General features: G+C 48.4%; 1 pseudogene; it reads left to right on the top strand.

The window, feature by feature from the left end:
• On the top strand, window positions 8,739–11,144 carry LOC100153188 (annotated as a pseudogene).

Genomic DNA, 16,052 nt, shown 5'->3' with positions numbered 1-16,052 from the left:
GTACAGCACAGGGAACTATATCCAGTCTTTTGGGATAGACCATGATGGAAGATAATGTAAGAAATATAAGAATATATATATGTATGTATGACTGGGTCATTCTGCTGTACAGCAGATTTTGGCACAACATTAGAAATCAATTATTATTAAAAAAAAAAAGAAAGAAAAGAAAAGGGACCCCTCCTACACTGCTGGTGGGAATGTAAGTTGGTACAACCACTATGGAAAACAGTAAGTAGTTTCCTCAGAAAACTAAGGGTAGAGTTACCATATGCTCCAACCCATTCCTGACCATACACCCAGACAAAACAATAATTCAGAAAGATACATGAACCATTATGTTCACAGCAGCACTATTCACAATGGCCAAAACTTGGAAACAACCTAAATGCCCATCAACAGATGAATGGATTAAAAAGATATGGGGAGTTTCATTGGAGCTCAGAGGTAACGAACCTGACTAGTATCCATGAGGATGTAGGTTTGATCCCTGGCCTCACTCAGTGGGTTAAGATAAGGATCCAGCCTTGGCGTAAGCTGTGGTGTGGGTTGCAGACATGACTTGGATCTAGCATGGCTGTGGCTGAGGTGTAGGCCAGCAACTACAGTTCTGATTTGATCCCTAGCCTGGGAACTTCCATGTGCCGGGGGTGTGGCCCTAAAAAAAATACAAAAAAGAGAAGATATGGTACATATATATAATGGAATACTACTCAGCCATAAAAAAAGAACAAAATAATGCCCTCTGCAGCAACGTGGATGCAACTAGAGATTATCACACTAAGCGAAGTCAGAAAGAGAAAAACAAATACCGTATGATAACACTTATATGTGGAATCCAAAATATGACACAGATGAACTTATCTACAAAACAGAAGCAGACTCACGGAAATGGAGAGCAGTCTTGTGGTGCCAAGGGGAGGAGCGAGGACGTGGGATGGATGGGGAGTTTGGGCTTAATAGATGCCAACTATTACTTTTAAAATGGATAGGCAATGAGGTTCTACTGCACAGCACAGGGAACTATAATCCAATCTCTTGGGATAGACTATGATGGAAAAAATATACAAAAGTATATATATATATGTGCATATATATACATTCTTTGTGTGTATATATGTATACATACACATTGTGTGTATATATTTGCGTGTGTGTGTATATTCCTGTGTGCGGATATATATGTGTATATATATGTGTGTATATATATCCGCACACAAGAATATATATAACTGAGTCATTTTGTTGTACAGCAGAAATTAGCACAACATTGTCAATCAACTAGACTGTAATAAGCAAAAATAAAGTGTGTCTCTTTAAGGCAGCACGTTGACTTTGAAGGGTCTCGGGGACCTCCAGCTGTACCCAATCAGGAAGCTAAAGGAGCCAACCTGGAGTTCTGGAGACAGGTCAAGGCCAGACCCTGGTGAGAGATAGATGGTCAAACCCGAGAGCCTGCATGAGGTCGCCCCAAGAGCTGGACAGGCAGGAAGGCCAAGGCCAGAGGGGGGTCGGTGCTCGCTGTCGCGCTCCTGGTCACTACAGGCGTATTACACAGCCCCAGAGGAAACCTCGAGAGCAAGATTTCAAGGGCTGCAGAAAGAAAAACAGACCCAGGAGGTAGAAGAACCCTCACTGAGTGCCCCTTTCCTCACAGACGCACCCCATCCGTCTGGCCAGCCCAAGGATCTGGATCAGGGGGAGGAAGTGGGCCATGTCAGCATCTTCAGCCACATCTCTGAGCGTCCAGGCTCCCTCCCAGAAGGCTCCCTTGTCAGCACCGATCAGATCACTCGAGACGACTGACTGAGGCAAGAGCGTGGTTTGGAGGGCTGAGAACCAACCTCTGCCCTCTTTCCCGGGCTCAAAGCTCTCACGTGCTATCTTCGATCTCCTGTTTTCCCATTAAAAACCGCTCCATTCCCGGTGGCTGCTGGTCCCTTCCGTGGTCGAGCGGCAGGCCTGAAATTTACTTAGTTCTAAACTTGTGCACAATTAAAGGACTCCGGGAAAGGTCCCCAGGCTTGGTAATCATGCTCAAATGGCATCGAGAGGAACTGAAACGGGGATGGGGAGAGAGCTGACATTCCACAAACCTGATTGAACTTGCCTTAGAGAGGCTTGCGAAGCACACGTCAGAAGGACGGGGATACAGGATGAGGTTAGCTGAATAAAATGGGAGGTGACAGCTGCTTGTTAAGAAGGCATCTTAATGAAGTTTCTAAGCAGGAAGAGAATACTTGCTGACAGACAGCGGTCGCTACCATGACAGCAGACAATTTTCTAGGGCTTTAGCTAAGAAGGCATATTGTCTTAACCAACACGTCCATACTGCCAATGCCAGACAGCTGGCATGCGCGCAGCACAGAGGTCCTAATGACATTTGCAACTTGGGATGACACGGCTCTCTGCTCTTTTATTCTCTCCAAACGTACTGCTTGTGATATTCGCCTTGGAGGACTATCCAGTAAAAAGCAAGATAAAGTCCCTGATCACCATTCCGAAAGCATTAGTTGCCCAAATGAAGCTACAAGACTAAACAGAATCGGATTCCCTAACACCTGCTGTTGTGCGGGAATATGTACTCCAGTACGATGGCTGGGGGTGCAAATGGAGAGAAACAACTAAACTTCAGAATGCAAAAGGCCCATTCCGCTCACCACCCCGATGCTGGGGAGCTCCGGGGCCACACGCACGCATTTGCACAGGGAGGCTTTGCAGCTCCCATTATCCACAGCCTCCGTGCACTGTCCATAAAAACCCATGGACTGGGAGTTCCCATTGTGGCTAAGCGGGCGAAGAACCTGCCTTAGGGAGTTCCTGTTGTGGCTCAGCGGTAACGAACCTGACTATATCCATGAGGATGCGAGTTGATCCCTGGCCTCCCTCAGTGGGTTGGGGATCCAGCGTTGCCATGAACGGTGGTGCGGGTGACAGACATGGCTCAGCTATAGCTCCGATTTGATCCCTAGCCTGGGAACTTTCATATGCCGTACCCGCAGCCCTAAAAAAGCAAAAAAAAAAAAAAAAAAAAAAAAAAAACCGACTTAGTGTTTGTGAGATACAGATTGGATCTCTGACTTCATTCAGTGGGTAAAGGATCCAGCCATGAGCTGTGGTATAGGTCGCAGACACAGCTCGGGTCTGGCGTTGCTGTGGCTGTGTGTAGGCCGGCAGCTGCAGCTCCGATTCAACTCCTAGCCTGGAAACTTCCATATGCCGCAGATGCAGTCTTCAAAAGGGGGAAGAAAATCCATGGACTACCTTACCATAAGGGTAAGGTCCTTGCTGCTTTCAACATCATGATTTTGCAAAAGAGGGATGCACTTGTTCAAGCCAACAAAGGACTTACTGAGCATCTGCCATAAGGTCAGACCAGAGACTGGCAAAGTAAGGCCAGTCTGGCCCTGTGAGCCCAGGGCATCACCCTCCAACCCACTCACCCCTCTGCACCCATAATCTGCCTATGGGGCCAGTGGCCACTGCTCAGGGCCCTCACACACCAGTCGCCACCCACACCCTGGGGCCTCTGCTTTGGGCAACTGCCGAGCAGTGAGCAGCCCCGGCCCTCTGAGCAGGCGCCCAGTTGAGACGGTTTGGCTCTTCAAGAGGAGAGAGGAATGTGTGGGGACCTGGGGTCCCCCTCCCCACACCCCACCCCTGCTCTGGAGGTCCCAGCAGATGGCCACTGGGCACCAAGTTGCCCACCACCCAAGACCAGCCACCTGGGCAAATGGGGCAGGGCGGGGCAGGACCCTCTGTCTGGTTCTGTCTGAACCGACAGAATGTGCTCAGCTTTGCACCTGGACCAGCAAGATCAGGCATATTTACTGTCCCGCTACAGAGGAAGCTGGGAACCATCGGTGTAAATTTCCATAAAACATTTTCCGCAAGATATTAATCATGAGAGGGCTGGAGAAGGGATAGTCTCAGGAATAGACGCTGAGAAATCAGAGGTTCTTAACAGGCATCCAGAAGAGAGGTGCAAACCATATACTTTTTGTGTGTGTGTGTCTTTTTGCCATTTCTTGGGCTGCTCCCACGGCATATAGAGGTTCCCAGGCTATGGGTCGAATTGAAGCTGTAGCCACCGGCCTACGCCAGAGCCACAGCAACGCGGGATCGAGGCGCGTCTGTGACCTACACCACAGCTCACGGCAACGCCAGATCCTTAACCCACTGAGCAAGGGCAGGGGCCGAACCCGCAACCTCATGGTTCCTAGTTGGATTTGTTAACCACTGCGCCACGACGGGAACTCCGCAAACCATATACTTATACACCGGAACACACACACTTCAGAAAGTTGCATTAATTTCCTTACCTTTCGCGTCACGGGCACGCCAGCCTTGGCGATACTGGGTATTGGAATGCCACCTGCTGGGCACGAATGACCTCCACTCATTGGCAACAAACTGGGCGGGGATGTGGGCACATGACCGCATCGCCTGGCTGGGCCACACAGCACGTGACAGTGGGCAGATGGCGTGGAGGCCGCTGAGAGGTGCGCTCCGCCGCAGCTCAACTTCTCGCTCGGGGCAGAGCAGGCTCTCTCGGTCCCTCTGTGGTGGGGGCTGTCCTGTGCATCGCAGTGTGGATCTCAGCTTTCTTGGGACTCTACTCACGCCGGGGGCTGACCTGTGCCCCCCGCAGAAATTATGTCCAAGTCCTCAGCCCCAGTAACTGTGAACTTATTTGAAAATAGTGTCATCACAGATGTCATTGAGTGAAGGGTCTCGAGCCGTGAGGTCCTGCTGTACAGCACAAGGAACTCTATCCAGTCTCCTGGCATAGAACATGATGGAAGATATTATGAGAAAAAGAATGTATATATGGGTATGCCTGGGTCACTTCGCTGTACAGCAGAAATTGATAGATCATTGTAAATCAACTATAATACAACAAATTTTTTAAGCTAAGGGTCTTGAGATGAGATCGTTCTAGATTTAGGGTGGGCCTCAAGTCCAGCAGCAGGGGTCCTGAGAAGAGAAAGAAAAGGGTGATTCGAATTGTCAAGGCGGACGGCCTGTGCAGGTGGAGGCAGAGAATGGAGTCACGTGGCCATTGCTGCAGCCACTGGGAGCTCAGGCAGAGGCATGAATTGAATTCCCCTTCAGAGCCTCCAGCAGGGACCAATTCTGCAGACATCTTTTGGACTTCAGGCCTCCAGAAATGTGGTGGAAGAAATTTCCATTATTTTTTTTTCCTTTTTTTTTTTTTAGGGCTGCACCCACAGCATCCGGAGGTTCCCAGGCTAGGGGTCAAACTGGAACTGTAGCCACTGGCCTACACCACAGCCACAGCCATGCCAGATCCGAGCTGTGTCTGTGACCTACACCACAGCTCACAGCAACACCGGATCCTTAACCCCCTGAGCGAGATCAAGGATCGAGCCTGCATGCTCATGGATACTAGTCAGATTCGTTTCCCCTGAACCATGACAGAAACTCCAAAATTTCCCTTCTATTAAGCCACCCATCTCATAGCAGTTTGATCCAACAGGGACAGGAAACTAATACAACCCATTAGCTTCCAGTAGCACCCTCCTTCAGGTGTGACAATCAAAAAGTGTCCCCAGACATCGCCCCATGTCCCATGAGGAGCAAAACTGCCCCTGGTTGAGAACCGCTGTGTTAGCATTACACTTCAGAAAATCGAAAGAGAAGTTTTCCAATGTAACAGGAAGGAGGAGTTCTCGTTGTGGCTCAGCAGGTTAAGGACCCAACATTGCCTCTGTGAAGATGTAGGTTCGATCCTTGGCCTCCATCAGTGGGTTAAGGATCCAGCGTTGCTGCGAGCTGCAACATAGGTTGCAGATGCATCTCATATCCCGCGTTGCTGTGGCTGTGGTGTAGGCTGGCAGCTGCAGCTCTGATTTGACCTCTAGCCTGGGAACCTTCAAATGCTGTGAGTGCAGCCATAAAAAGAAAAAGAAAAAAGGAAAATAAAAGGAATTCCTGAGCCTGTAAATGCTACCCAACCATTGTACGAATTGAACCCCGGTTGAGACCACTGATGTGCTAGAAAAATGCAGATGGCCACTGGATGCGGGGGGGCTGAAATGCAGGCTAACCAGCACCTTGCTTTTTTGTTGATTAGACAATCTCGCTGAACCACCAGTGGACACGAGCAACAACGCTTTTCAACCCGTTTTTTATCACTAAACATTAAGAGACCTGCAATCTTCACTTTTTTGCGACGTGGGAGGTGAAGTCCAGCACCCATCACACCCAGGGAGCCCCTCCCTTCACAAAAACCTGCTCCCTGGCTGGTGGCCTCTTCCGATACCCGTTAAAGTGAGATGCTGACTTCAGCTCTACGTCCAGGAACAAACTTGAGCCATTTCCACAAAAGAGGGTGACAGTACCACTGCCGATTAGAAGCGTGGGCTGGACAATCAGGCTGCCTGGTTTCGGAGGTGGGCTCTGCCGTGCACTAGTTAAGTGAGCTACCGAGAGCCGCCAGTCCTCCTGTGTACAAGTGGGGCAGCCATGCGGGACGCCGCTCAGAGCGAGTCTCCAAAAACATGACCATCCTAAAAAGTGCCCAGCCTGAAGCTCGACTGGTCAAGGGTTCAGGAGATAGGTGCTATTCACATCTGGAATGAAGTACATTCTGGAATGAGCCAACCAGTCTGGCGAGAACATACATTTTCACTGGTGCTTGGGAGGCCCCACCAGAAATGTGGAGCCGCCAAACCTGAGGACCCCAAGTGGCCAAAAACGTAGCGTGCTCGGGCAGAGAATTTTCAATTACCGGCTGAGGGATGATCTACAAATAGATCAGGTGATCAAAAGCAGTGGTTAACCCAGAAATAACCAGACCACCATCAGCAGCCACCATCACCAGCAAATTTCCCTTCTGGCAATGGTTAACCTACCTATGTGCTCGGTCCAGGTCTCTGCCCTGAGATGCCCCAGCTGACAGCAGACCTCAGAGACATGCCAACCCTGACCTGGGTGGCAATTAACCCCGACAGCTGATCCCCAAAACTAACTGAAAATGGGCTACCAAACATCACAATGATGTTGGGTCCCCCAAAGGCAATGTAAAAAAACATATATACTTTTTAGGAGTTCCCATTGTGGCTCAGTGGGTTAAGAATGCGACGTGGCCTCGATGAGGATGCAGGTTTGATCCCTGGCCTCAATCAGTGGGTTAAGGATCCGGCGTTGCCACAAGCTACCACATACTGCCTCTGTGGCTCGGATCCAGTGTTGCAGTGGCCATGGCACAGGCCTACAGGCGCAGCTCCGATTTGAACCCTAGCCCAAGTAATTCCATATGCCGCAGGTGCAGCCCTAAAAAAAATAAAAATATATATATAATATTTTCAAAACTTGAATATATTCGTCTTGCTGATGTAACAAACCGCCACAGACTTAGTAGCTTAAAACAACCCCAGAGGGTATTCTCTTATAGCTCTAGAGGGTAGACAGCCACATAGGTCTTAGGGGCTAAAGTCAAGGTGTCAGCAGAGCTGCATTCCTTGTAGAGGCTCTGAGGAGAGTCCATTCCTCATCTTCCAGCTTCTAAGGGCTGCCCACATTCCTTGGCTCCCAGGCCCACGTAACTCCAATCTGCTTCCTTCAGCCCATCACCCTCTCTGACTCTGACATTCCCGCCTCCCTCTTACAAGACACTCCGATAAGCCAGGGTCATCTCTGCATCTCAAGATCCTTTTGAATCATCCCGGCAAAAGCCCTGCAAAAATATTCACGGGTTCCAGGGATCAGGCTGTGGACATCTCTGCAGGCAATTTTCGGAGCCACTACAGCAGAGACGATCTGATGAACTATACATCTGATCCAAGATGACTAGAATCACATTAGACGGTAAGAGAAGACCTCTCCAGTTTGGTCATTTTTAGGAGAGTGAGTCAAATGATTCTTCAAATCATCCTTCTTCTACATGAAGGCACTGAGGGGATTGAATACATACAGAGGTCAGGGTGCCTGTAGGATCAAAGTCGCGTTCAAGGGCAGCCGAGAGAAAACAGGTGAAGTCCAGACTGAGGGGTCATGGTAAGGGAACCAGCTCACCCCTGCTAAAGCAAAGAGTGAAGAGAGTCTCAGGGGGCAATGAGTGAAAGAACAGATGACAGCAGACCTCAGAGACACGCCAACCCTGACCTGGGTGGCAGCTAACCCTGAAAGCTGATCCCCAAAACTAACTGAAAATAGGCCGCCAAACATCACAATGATGTTGGATCCCCCAAAGGCATGACGGTACCATTGCCGATTACAAGCATGGGCTCAACAATCAGGCTGCCTGGTTTTGGAGGTGGGGTCTAAGCAGTCCGTTAATAATATGAAGTACTCATGCACGCACAGTACTTCTTCTTCTTATAAGATATAAACTAGCATGCTTATACCTCCAATATTATTCCCCAACATTTTGCCTCAGCCTCCTTGAATCCCTACGAAAGCGAGTCAGGTTGCAAACAGGTGTCCTGGGATTTGCCCAAACTCAGTCTCCCTGGGGGAGCATTTGTGCCACTGAACTTCAGCCATGTTGACTGTCCCAGCTGAAAACAACTTGTGGAACCAATTCTCTAAAGACGGCCATGCACCTTCGATCTACAGCTATCTGTTTATTCCCCTCCAACCATGGCTATGAGATGCACTTTGGGGATATTTTTCTACTAAAGCAAAGAGAATCGCTTCGAGTTCTCCCACTTAAAAGAGAAAGAAAATCGCTCTTCCCTTTTGTGGCCATCTCCGAAATGCCAGCGGCCGAAATGAAGTTCACTTCCTTTGTGACTGCTGACCGAAGCAAGAACCGTAAAAGGCACTTCAATGCATCTTCCCACATTCGCAGGAAGATGGTGTCTGCCCCTCTTTCCAAAGAGCTGAGCCAGAAGTACAACGTTCGATCCATGCCCATCCAAAAGGACGATGAAGGCACTGCACGAGGGCACTACAAAGGGCAATGGGTTGGCAAAGTCATCCAGGTTTACAGGAAGAAATATTGTCATCTACATGAAACGAGGGCAGCGGGAGAAGGCTACGATCATGACTGTCAGTGGGCATTCATCCCAGCAAGGTGGCGATCACGACACTAAAACTGGACCAGGACCAGCAAAAGATCCTCAAACGTAAAGCCGACTCTCGCCAAGTAGGCAAGACAAAGGGCAAATATAAGGAAGAAACAATTGAGGAGATGCAGGAATAAAATAATCTGGTATCGAACTTTCGTTAAAAACGTAACACGAAAAACAATAAAAGAGACAGAGAGTCTACGGACTACATCCAGAAACACTGAAATTTAATCTCATTTCTATTCTTTCTCAACACTGAACCCCAGAAGAACTTTCCAAACAGCAGTGCATTTTTTTCCCTTTGATGTGACATGTTCAGTAAAGCCACGGGCATGGATTTCCCAAGCCGTGAGTCTCTGCGGCATCGAGCACCCGCCACACTTCTTTGTAGGGTCAGTTTAATCAAAGATACACCAGGGCATATAGGGTCTTCGGATTCCTTTTTCAGGTTCATTCGTTGCAAGGTCCGGATCTCTCAACCCAGCAGCCCTTCTCAGGCCATGAAACACCAAGTCAATTGCCATTTTCTTTTGACTCGGAGGGTTTCTGATGACATTTTTATGGGTCTCTTCTGGGAACAGGCTCCGTGTCTCCAGAAAAAGTCCGCCAGGACTTATTTTCTTGACTTACTCGAAAAGATCACAACGAAAGAACGGATCTGTCCTTCAGAAACAGGGGAAGAGCATCCGATATACAAGATACTAGGACTGACGCTGAAGAAAGACAATGGCCGCGTAGCTCCTTGACCTTGACAAACTCATAGATTTGACCAAGAAGGCAAAATCCCAGCGTTTCACCTTCAGGATGCCCACGTTCGGAATCGATACTCTGACATAAAAAGTCCGTTCTGGACTAAAGAAATCAAACAGAACCACAAGTCCCTGCATCTGTTCCTAGAGACTGTTTTGGAGCTTCAAATGAAGCCCCCGTGGAACGCGAGCCTTGCTCTTACCGCTTAGCATCCACGTTGAATGTCAAAGCACAAGACCTGAAGCCATCGTAAGCTCTCGTGGTCCCACCCATCCTGGGAGGAGCACGCGCTTTGCAGTTCCGTTCTCTAGGTCCAGGGATTGCGAAAACAAGCCCCGAATCGGATGATGCAATTTCACCCAACAAGAGCCCTTTCTCCCAAGTCTGTAGTCACTGTTTATACTTTCCCATGTCAGTCTGTGGGAGCCCCGCTCTCTGCTTTTCTTCTCCTGTTGGCAGCTGGCGCTGTGAGAACATTTGCTTGAAACAAACATTCTTTCCTGGGGCCTGAACGTCTGTCCCCTCGCTCTGGGCCACCAGTGCACAGCCTTGAGGGATGCATGCCTTGGTGCGGTTTTCAAGTTGGGGACGGCAGGGCTCTGGGGGAGGACAGCCTGAGAGGTGCTGAGGGTGGGGCTGGAGTCTTTCACCCCCTTGCCACGCCGAGGAGGTGGCTCTTGACCTTGACGGGCCTTGACTGACGCCGCCTCTCTGTGTTCCATCTCGGGCACAATGTGGAGCTCACGTTACAATCGGACTTCTGGGGCCTTTGATGTCCCAGCTGCAGGAGCAAAGGCACTGGAGTGATTAGGAGGCCAGCCCTCTCTGGGAAAGGGGGTGGCCGCGCAGTGGAATACGAAATGCAATTAAGAAGGAGCACCTGGGCTGAAGCCGAAGCAAAGGAGGGGCCTCTGGCTCTGAGCAGAAGGGGGCTCATTTAATCACACAAGGATGTTCATCTCGGCAAAGGGCTTGATTCAGAAAAACCCCAAACTCTAAAAAACACAAAGGCAACACAATGAAACAGAACTAACCCACCGACTTGCCAGCACAGCCAAGCAATGGAGGAAGTCTTGCTCACACCTTCGGGGCCGCCCAGGGTAAAATTAAGTTAGCAGATGCTCATCCCAGGACAACGGTGGGATCTTTTTTCCTTTCTGCTGCCCTGGTGTCTTCCTCCCACCCCAGACGCCCATGGATTCCCACTTTTTCCATTCCCTCTCAGGCTTCTTCTGCCTGTCGTTACCCAGGGCTAATTTCCCAGAGGCAGTGCCTGTTCCAGGGAGAGAGAGAGAGAGTGTATGTGTGTTCTGGCTTTAGCATCTCTTGTTTAATTTTTTTTAATTTTTTTCTTCGTCCAGTCGCACCTGCACATATGGAAGTTCCCAGGCTAGGGGTTGAATTGGAGCTGTACCTGCCAGCCTACGCCACAGCCACAGCAACACCAGATCCGAGCCGCGTCTGTGACCTACACCACAGCTTGCGGCAGCGCTGGATCCTTTAACCCACCAAGCAAGGCCAGGGATCGAACCCGCATCCTCATAGATACTAATCTGAGCCACAATAGGAACTCCCTGGTTTTAGCATCTTATCTCCATCAAAACTCTCCCACTACCTTAGACCAGCGGTTCTCAAACTTGAACTGCATCTGAGTCAACTGTTAAAACTCAGATGGCCGGGCTCCCGCCTCAGACCTTCTGATTCTCTAGGTCCAGCTTTGGGCAGAAAAGTTGCATTTCCAGCAAACTGCTGCAGGATCCTGATGCTGCTGATCCAGGGAACGTGCTTTGAGAACAATTGGGTTACACCGACCAGTTCAAGTGAGAGACAAATCTGAGTTAAAGTGTGTTGTCATGTGAGGAAAACCTAAAGTCACCAAGAAAAGCCAAGTTTGAGCTCTCGTTACATCACCAATGAGCTGTGTCAACTTGGGCAAGTCCGTGAAGCCAGGGCTTTTCAACTTTGACCACGCTCCGGAATCCCCCAGCAGCCTTTTATCAAGTTAATGCCAGGCCCTACCCTTCGTGGACCGAATCAGAACCCTGGGGCACAGCACACGATAACAATATTATCAAAGCTCCAGAGCTGATTCCCCTGTGCTTTAACCTCTCTGTGCCTCAGCTTCATCTTCTGAGCAATGGGTATAATGGTCTCTACCCCGCAGAACCACTGAGAGGAAGAAACACAAATAAATATTAAAACGCCTTCATACATGACAAAGTACCCATTGAATGTTAGGTGTTCGTCTCCCTCTCAGAAAATTACTTAAATTTTAACTGCCACACATCCCCACATCATACACAACTCAGAATAGCTTGAAGGAGTTCCCACTGTGGCTTTGTGGATTAAGGACCCAACATTGTCTCTGTAAGGATGCAGGTTCAATTACTGGCCCTGCTCAGAGGGTTAAGGATCTGGCGTTTCCACAAGCTGCAGCATAGGTCACAGATGCAGCACAGATCCAGTGTTGCCATGGCTGTAGCATCGGCCTCAGCTGCAGCTCCAATTCGACCCCTAACCTGGGAACTTTCATATGCCACAGGTGTAGCCATCAAAAGATTTTTTTTAATTGCTTAAAGGAATAAACCTAAGACAAGACACCATAAAACTCCAAGAAGTGATCATAGCAAAGCATTCTTTGGCATAAATCATACCAATATTATCTCATGTCAGTCTCCAGAAGCAAGAGAAATTAAAACAAAAATGAACCAATAGGACCTGATCAAACTTAAACATTTTGCACAGCAAAGGAAACCATTAAAAAAAAAATAAAAAAAGGAGTTCCCGTCGTGGCGCAGTGGTTAACGAATCCGACTAGGAACCATGAGGTTGCGGGTTCGGTCCCTGCCCTTGCTCAGTGGGTTAACGATCTGGCGTTGCCATGAGCTGTGGCATAGGTCGCAGACGCGGCTCGGATCCCGTGTTGCTGTGGCTCTGGCGTAGGCCGGTGGCTACAGCTCTGATTCAACCCCTAGCCTGGGAACCTCCATATGCCGCGGGAACGGCCCAAGAAATAGCAACAACAACAACAACAACAAAAGACAAAAGACAAAAAAAAAAAAAAAAAGACAACCTACGGGATGGGAGAAAATAGTTGCAAATGATGCAACCAACAAGGGCTTAAACTCCCAAAGATACAAACAACTCACACAACTCAAGAGCAAAAAAATACAAAAATAAAAATACAACCAATAGAAAAATGGGCAGAAGACCTAAATGGACATTTTTCCAAAGAAGACATACAAATGGTCAACAGGCACATAAAAAAAATGCTCAGTATCACTAGTTATTAGAGAGAGGCAAAACGAAACTACAATGAGGTACCACCTCACACCAGTCAGAATGGCCATCATTAGAAAGTCTACAAATGCTGGAGAGGGTGTGGAGAAAAGGGAACCCTCTTGCACTGTTGGTGCGAATGTAACTTGGTACAACCATTATGGAAAACAATACGGAAGTTCATGGGAAAATTAAATATAGAACTACCATATGATCCAGCAATCCCACTCCCGGGCATATATACAAACAAAACGATAATTCAAAAAGATACATGCACCCCTATGTTCACTGCAGCACTATTTACAGTAGACAAGACATGGAAACAACTTAAATGGCCATCGACAGATGAATGGATCAAGATGTGGTACAGAGATACAATGGAATACTACTGAGCCATAAAAAAGGATGAAATAATGCCATTCGCAGTAATGTGGATGGACCTAGAGATGATCATACTAAGTAAGCCAGACAAAGACAAATACCGTATGATATCATCTATATGTAGAATCTAAAACATGACACAAATGAATCTATCAACAAAACAGAAACAGACTCACAGACAAGGAGAACAGACTTGTGGTTGCCAAGGGGGAGGAGGTTGGGGGAGGGATGGAGGGGGAGATTGGGATTAACAGATGCAAGCTACCATACTTGGGAGGGATAGACAAGGCCCTACTGTAGAGCACAAAGAACCATATTAAAAGTCCTACGATAAACTGTAACAGAAAAGAGTATTTTTAAAAAGAGTATATATATTGGAGTTCCCACTGTGGTGCAGTGGGTTAAGGACCTGGCGTTGCCACGGCCATTGGTATAGACCATAGCTGCAGCTCAGATTGGATCCCTGCCCCGGGACTTCCATATGCTGTGGGTGTAGCCATAAAAGGGGGGAAAAAATGAGTGTATCTGCCTGAGTCACTTTGCTGTACAGCAGAAATTAACACATTATAGGAGTTCCTGTCATGGCTCAGCAGTTAACAAATCCGACTAGCATCCATGAGGATGCAGGATCGATCCCTGGCCTTGCTCAGTGGGTTAAGGATCCAGCGTTACCGTGAACTGTGGCATAGGTTGCAGATGCAGCTCAGATCCCACATTGCTGTGGCTGTGGTGTAGGTCGGCTGCTGCAGCTTCAGTTCGAACCCTAGCCTGAAAACCTCCATATGCCACGTGTGTGGGCCTAAAAAGAAATTAACATGTTATAAATCTTTATTTAAAATATTTCAATTTTATATTAATTCATTAATTTAATTAAATAATGTAGAGAGACTTAAACAGTTTTTTTCACTGAAATCACCAAGACCTCTGTTAATACCTACGTCAGGACATATTTCTGGTACAAGTTGAATTCTTGGAAAACTTAGAAAACCGAAAAGCATTTCGACATGTTCCTCTTACTCCATCACTATACCTGCCACTCCCTGCTTCTCTTTGTTTTTGCTTTTGGTTTTTGGTTTGTTTGTTTGTTTTCGGTCATGGCCACGACATGCAGAAATTCCCAGGCCAGGGATCGAACCCTCGCCACAGCAGTGACAGTGCCAGATCCTTAACCCACTGAGTGACATGGGAACTCCTCCTCGCTTCTGTTTTGAAAGCATCTCTCCATGTTTTCCACTTGTTGTAAGAAAGGGAAATTACTCTTGGTGGCTAGCCAGTGGCTTGGTGACCCTAATTAACACTAAGCCAGGAGTTGGCAAACTTTTTCTGTAAAGGGACAAACAGTAAACATGTTAAGCTTTTCAGGCTATGTTGCAACGACTGAACTCTGCCTTTGTGGCTTGAAAGCAGCCACAGACAACTCGGAAATGAATGGGCATGGCCGTGCGCCAGTAAAACTATTTAACGAAGACAGGTGGCAGGCTGGATTTGGCCCATGGGCAGTAGTTTGCCAACCCTTGCTCTAAACTTCCCCTCAAGATGCGCAAATGTTCAATGTCAACACAAGAAACAGCTGGGAATCTAGTGGAATGTAACAAGCAAAGCATGGTTTTCTAGTCACACTCACGGGCGTGGACTGGAAGACGGATGTAAGTGAGGAAAGATGGCAGAGACATCACACGGCCACCTGGAAGGCAAGCCACTTGCTTCACGATCGTCACTGTACGTGCTGTGTGCCCAGCTAAAGTGACCAGGGCCTTCCCAGGTGGGCCACGTTATGTGCTCGTGAGGCAAAAGAGGCTAATGTCCCCCGTCCCTAGTGGCTTTCTGCTTAAAGGTGGGGGACACTCTTCCCCAGCCCCCTGGCACAGCAAAGCCTGTCCCCAGGCCTTGGACTCCCCACCGTGTCCTTGCCTAACATGAGGCATTTTCATCCCACTTTATGGAAAAACTCACCAAAGTGACACCAAAGCACGGTCCTTTTGTCCATACTTGGTAAATCTTGGTGTTTGTTCCCTTCTGTACAATTAGAGTGTGTGGGGGATTTGCCACCACACACACACATACACACACACACACACACCTTGGCAATGTCTGGAGACACTTTGGTTGTCAGCACTGGGGGGATAGCTGCTACTGCTACTGACACCTAGTGGGTGGAGGCCAGGGATGCAGCCAAACATCCTGCAGTGCACAGGCCGGTCCCACACAAAGGATGACCCTGCCCCAAAGGCCACCGGTTCTGATGGTGAGAAATCCTGAGATGGTGCATCACACTCAGGGCAGTTGGGACCTCGGAAGGCTGGGGGCTGAGAAGTGGAACATAGAGATCTCAGGCCAAGTCTCTCTCCACCTCGGTTCTCTGGACAGGCTCCTTCAGGGACTCCATCACTGCAGCCATCGCTCTCTTACTCTAGGAGTGAGGGAATCTTGCACAACTCTGAATCTGAGAGCCAGAAGTAAGCTCAAGGACGGCACCTCATTCAGACCTGTCACCTAAGGTAGTGCTTCCTAAACTACACTGCACCCAGACCCCCTGCGGATCCTATTAAGATGCAGATTCTGGAGTTCCCATTGCGGCTCAGCGGGTTAAGGACCCAACATTGT

Source organism: Sus scrofa, chromosome X (genome assembly GCF_000003025.6).
Source record: "Sus scrofa isolate TJ Tabasco breed Duroc chromosome X, Sscrofa11.1, whole genome shotgun sequence".
NCBI lineage: Eukaryota > Metazoa > Chordata > Mammalia > Artiodactyla > Suidae > Sus > Sus scrofa.
Note: the sequence above shows the minus strand (reverse complement) of the source record. Positions and strands in the feature narration are given on the sequence as shown.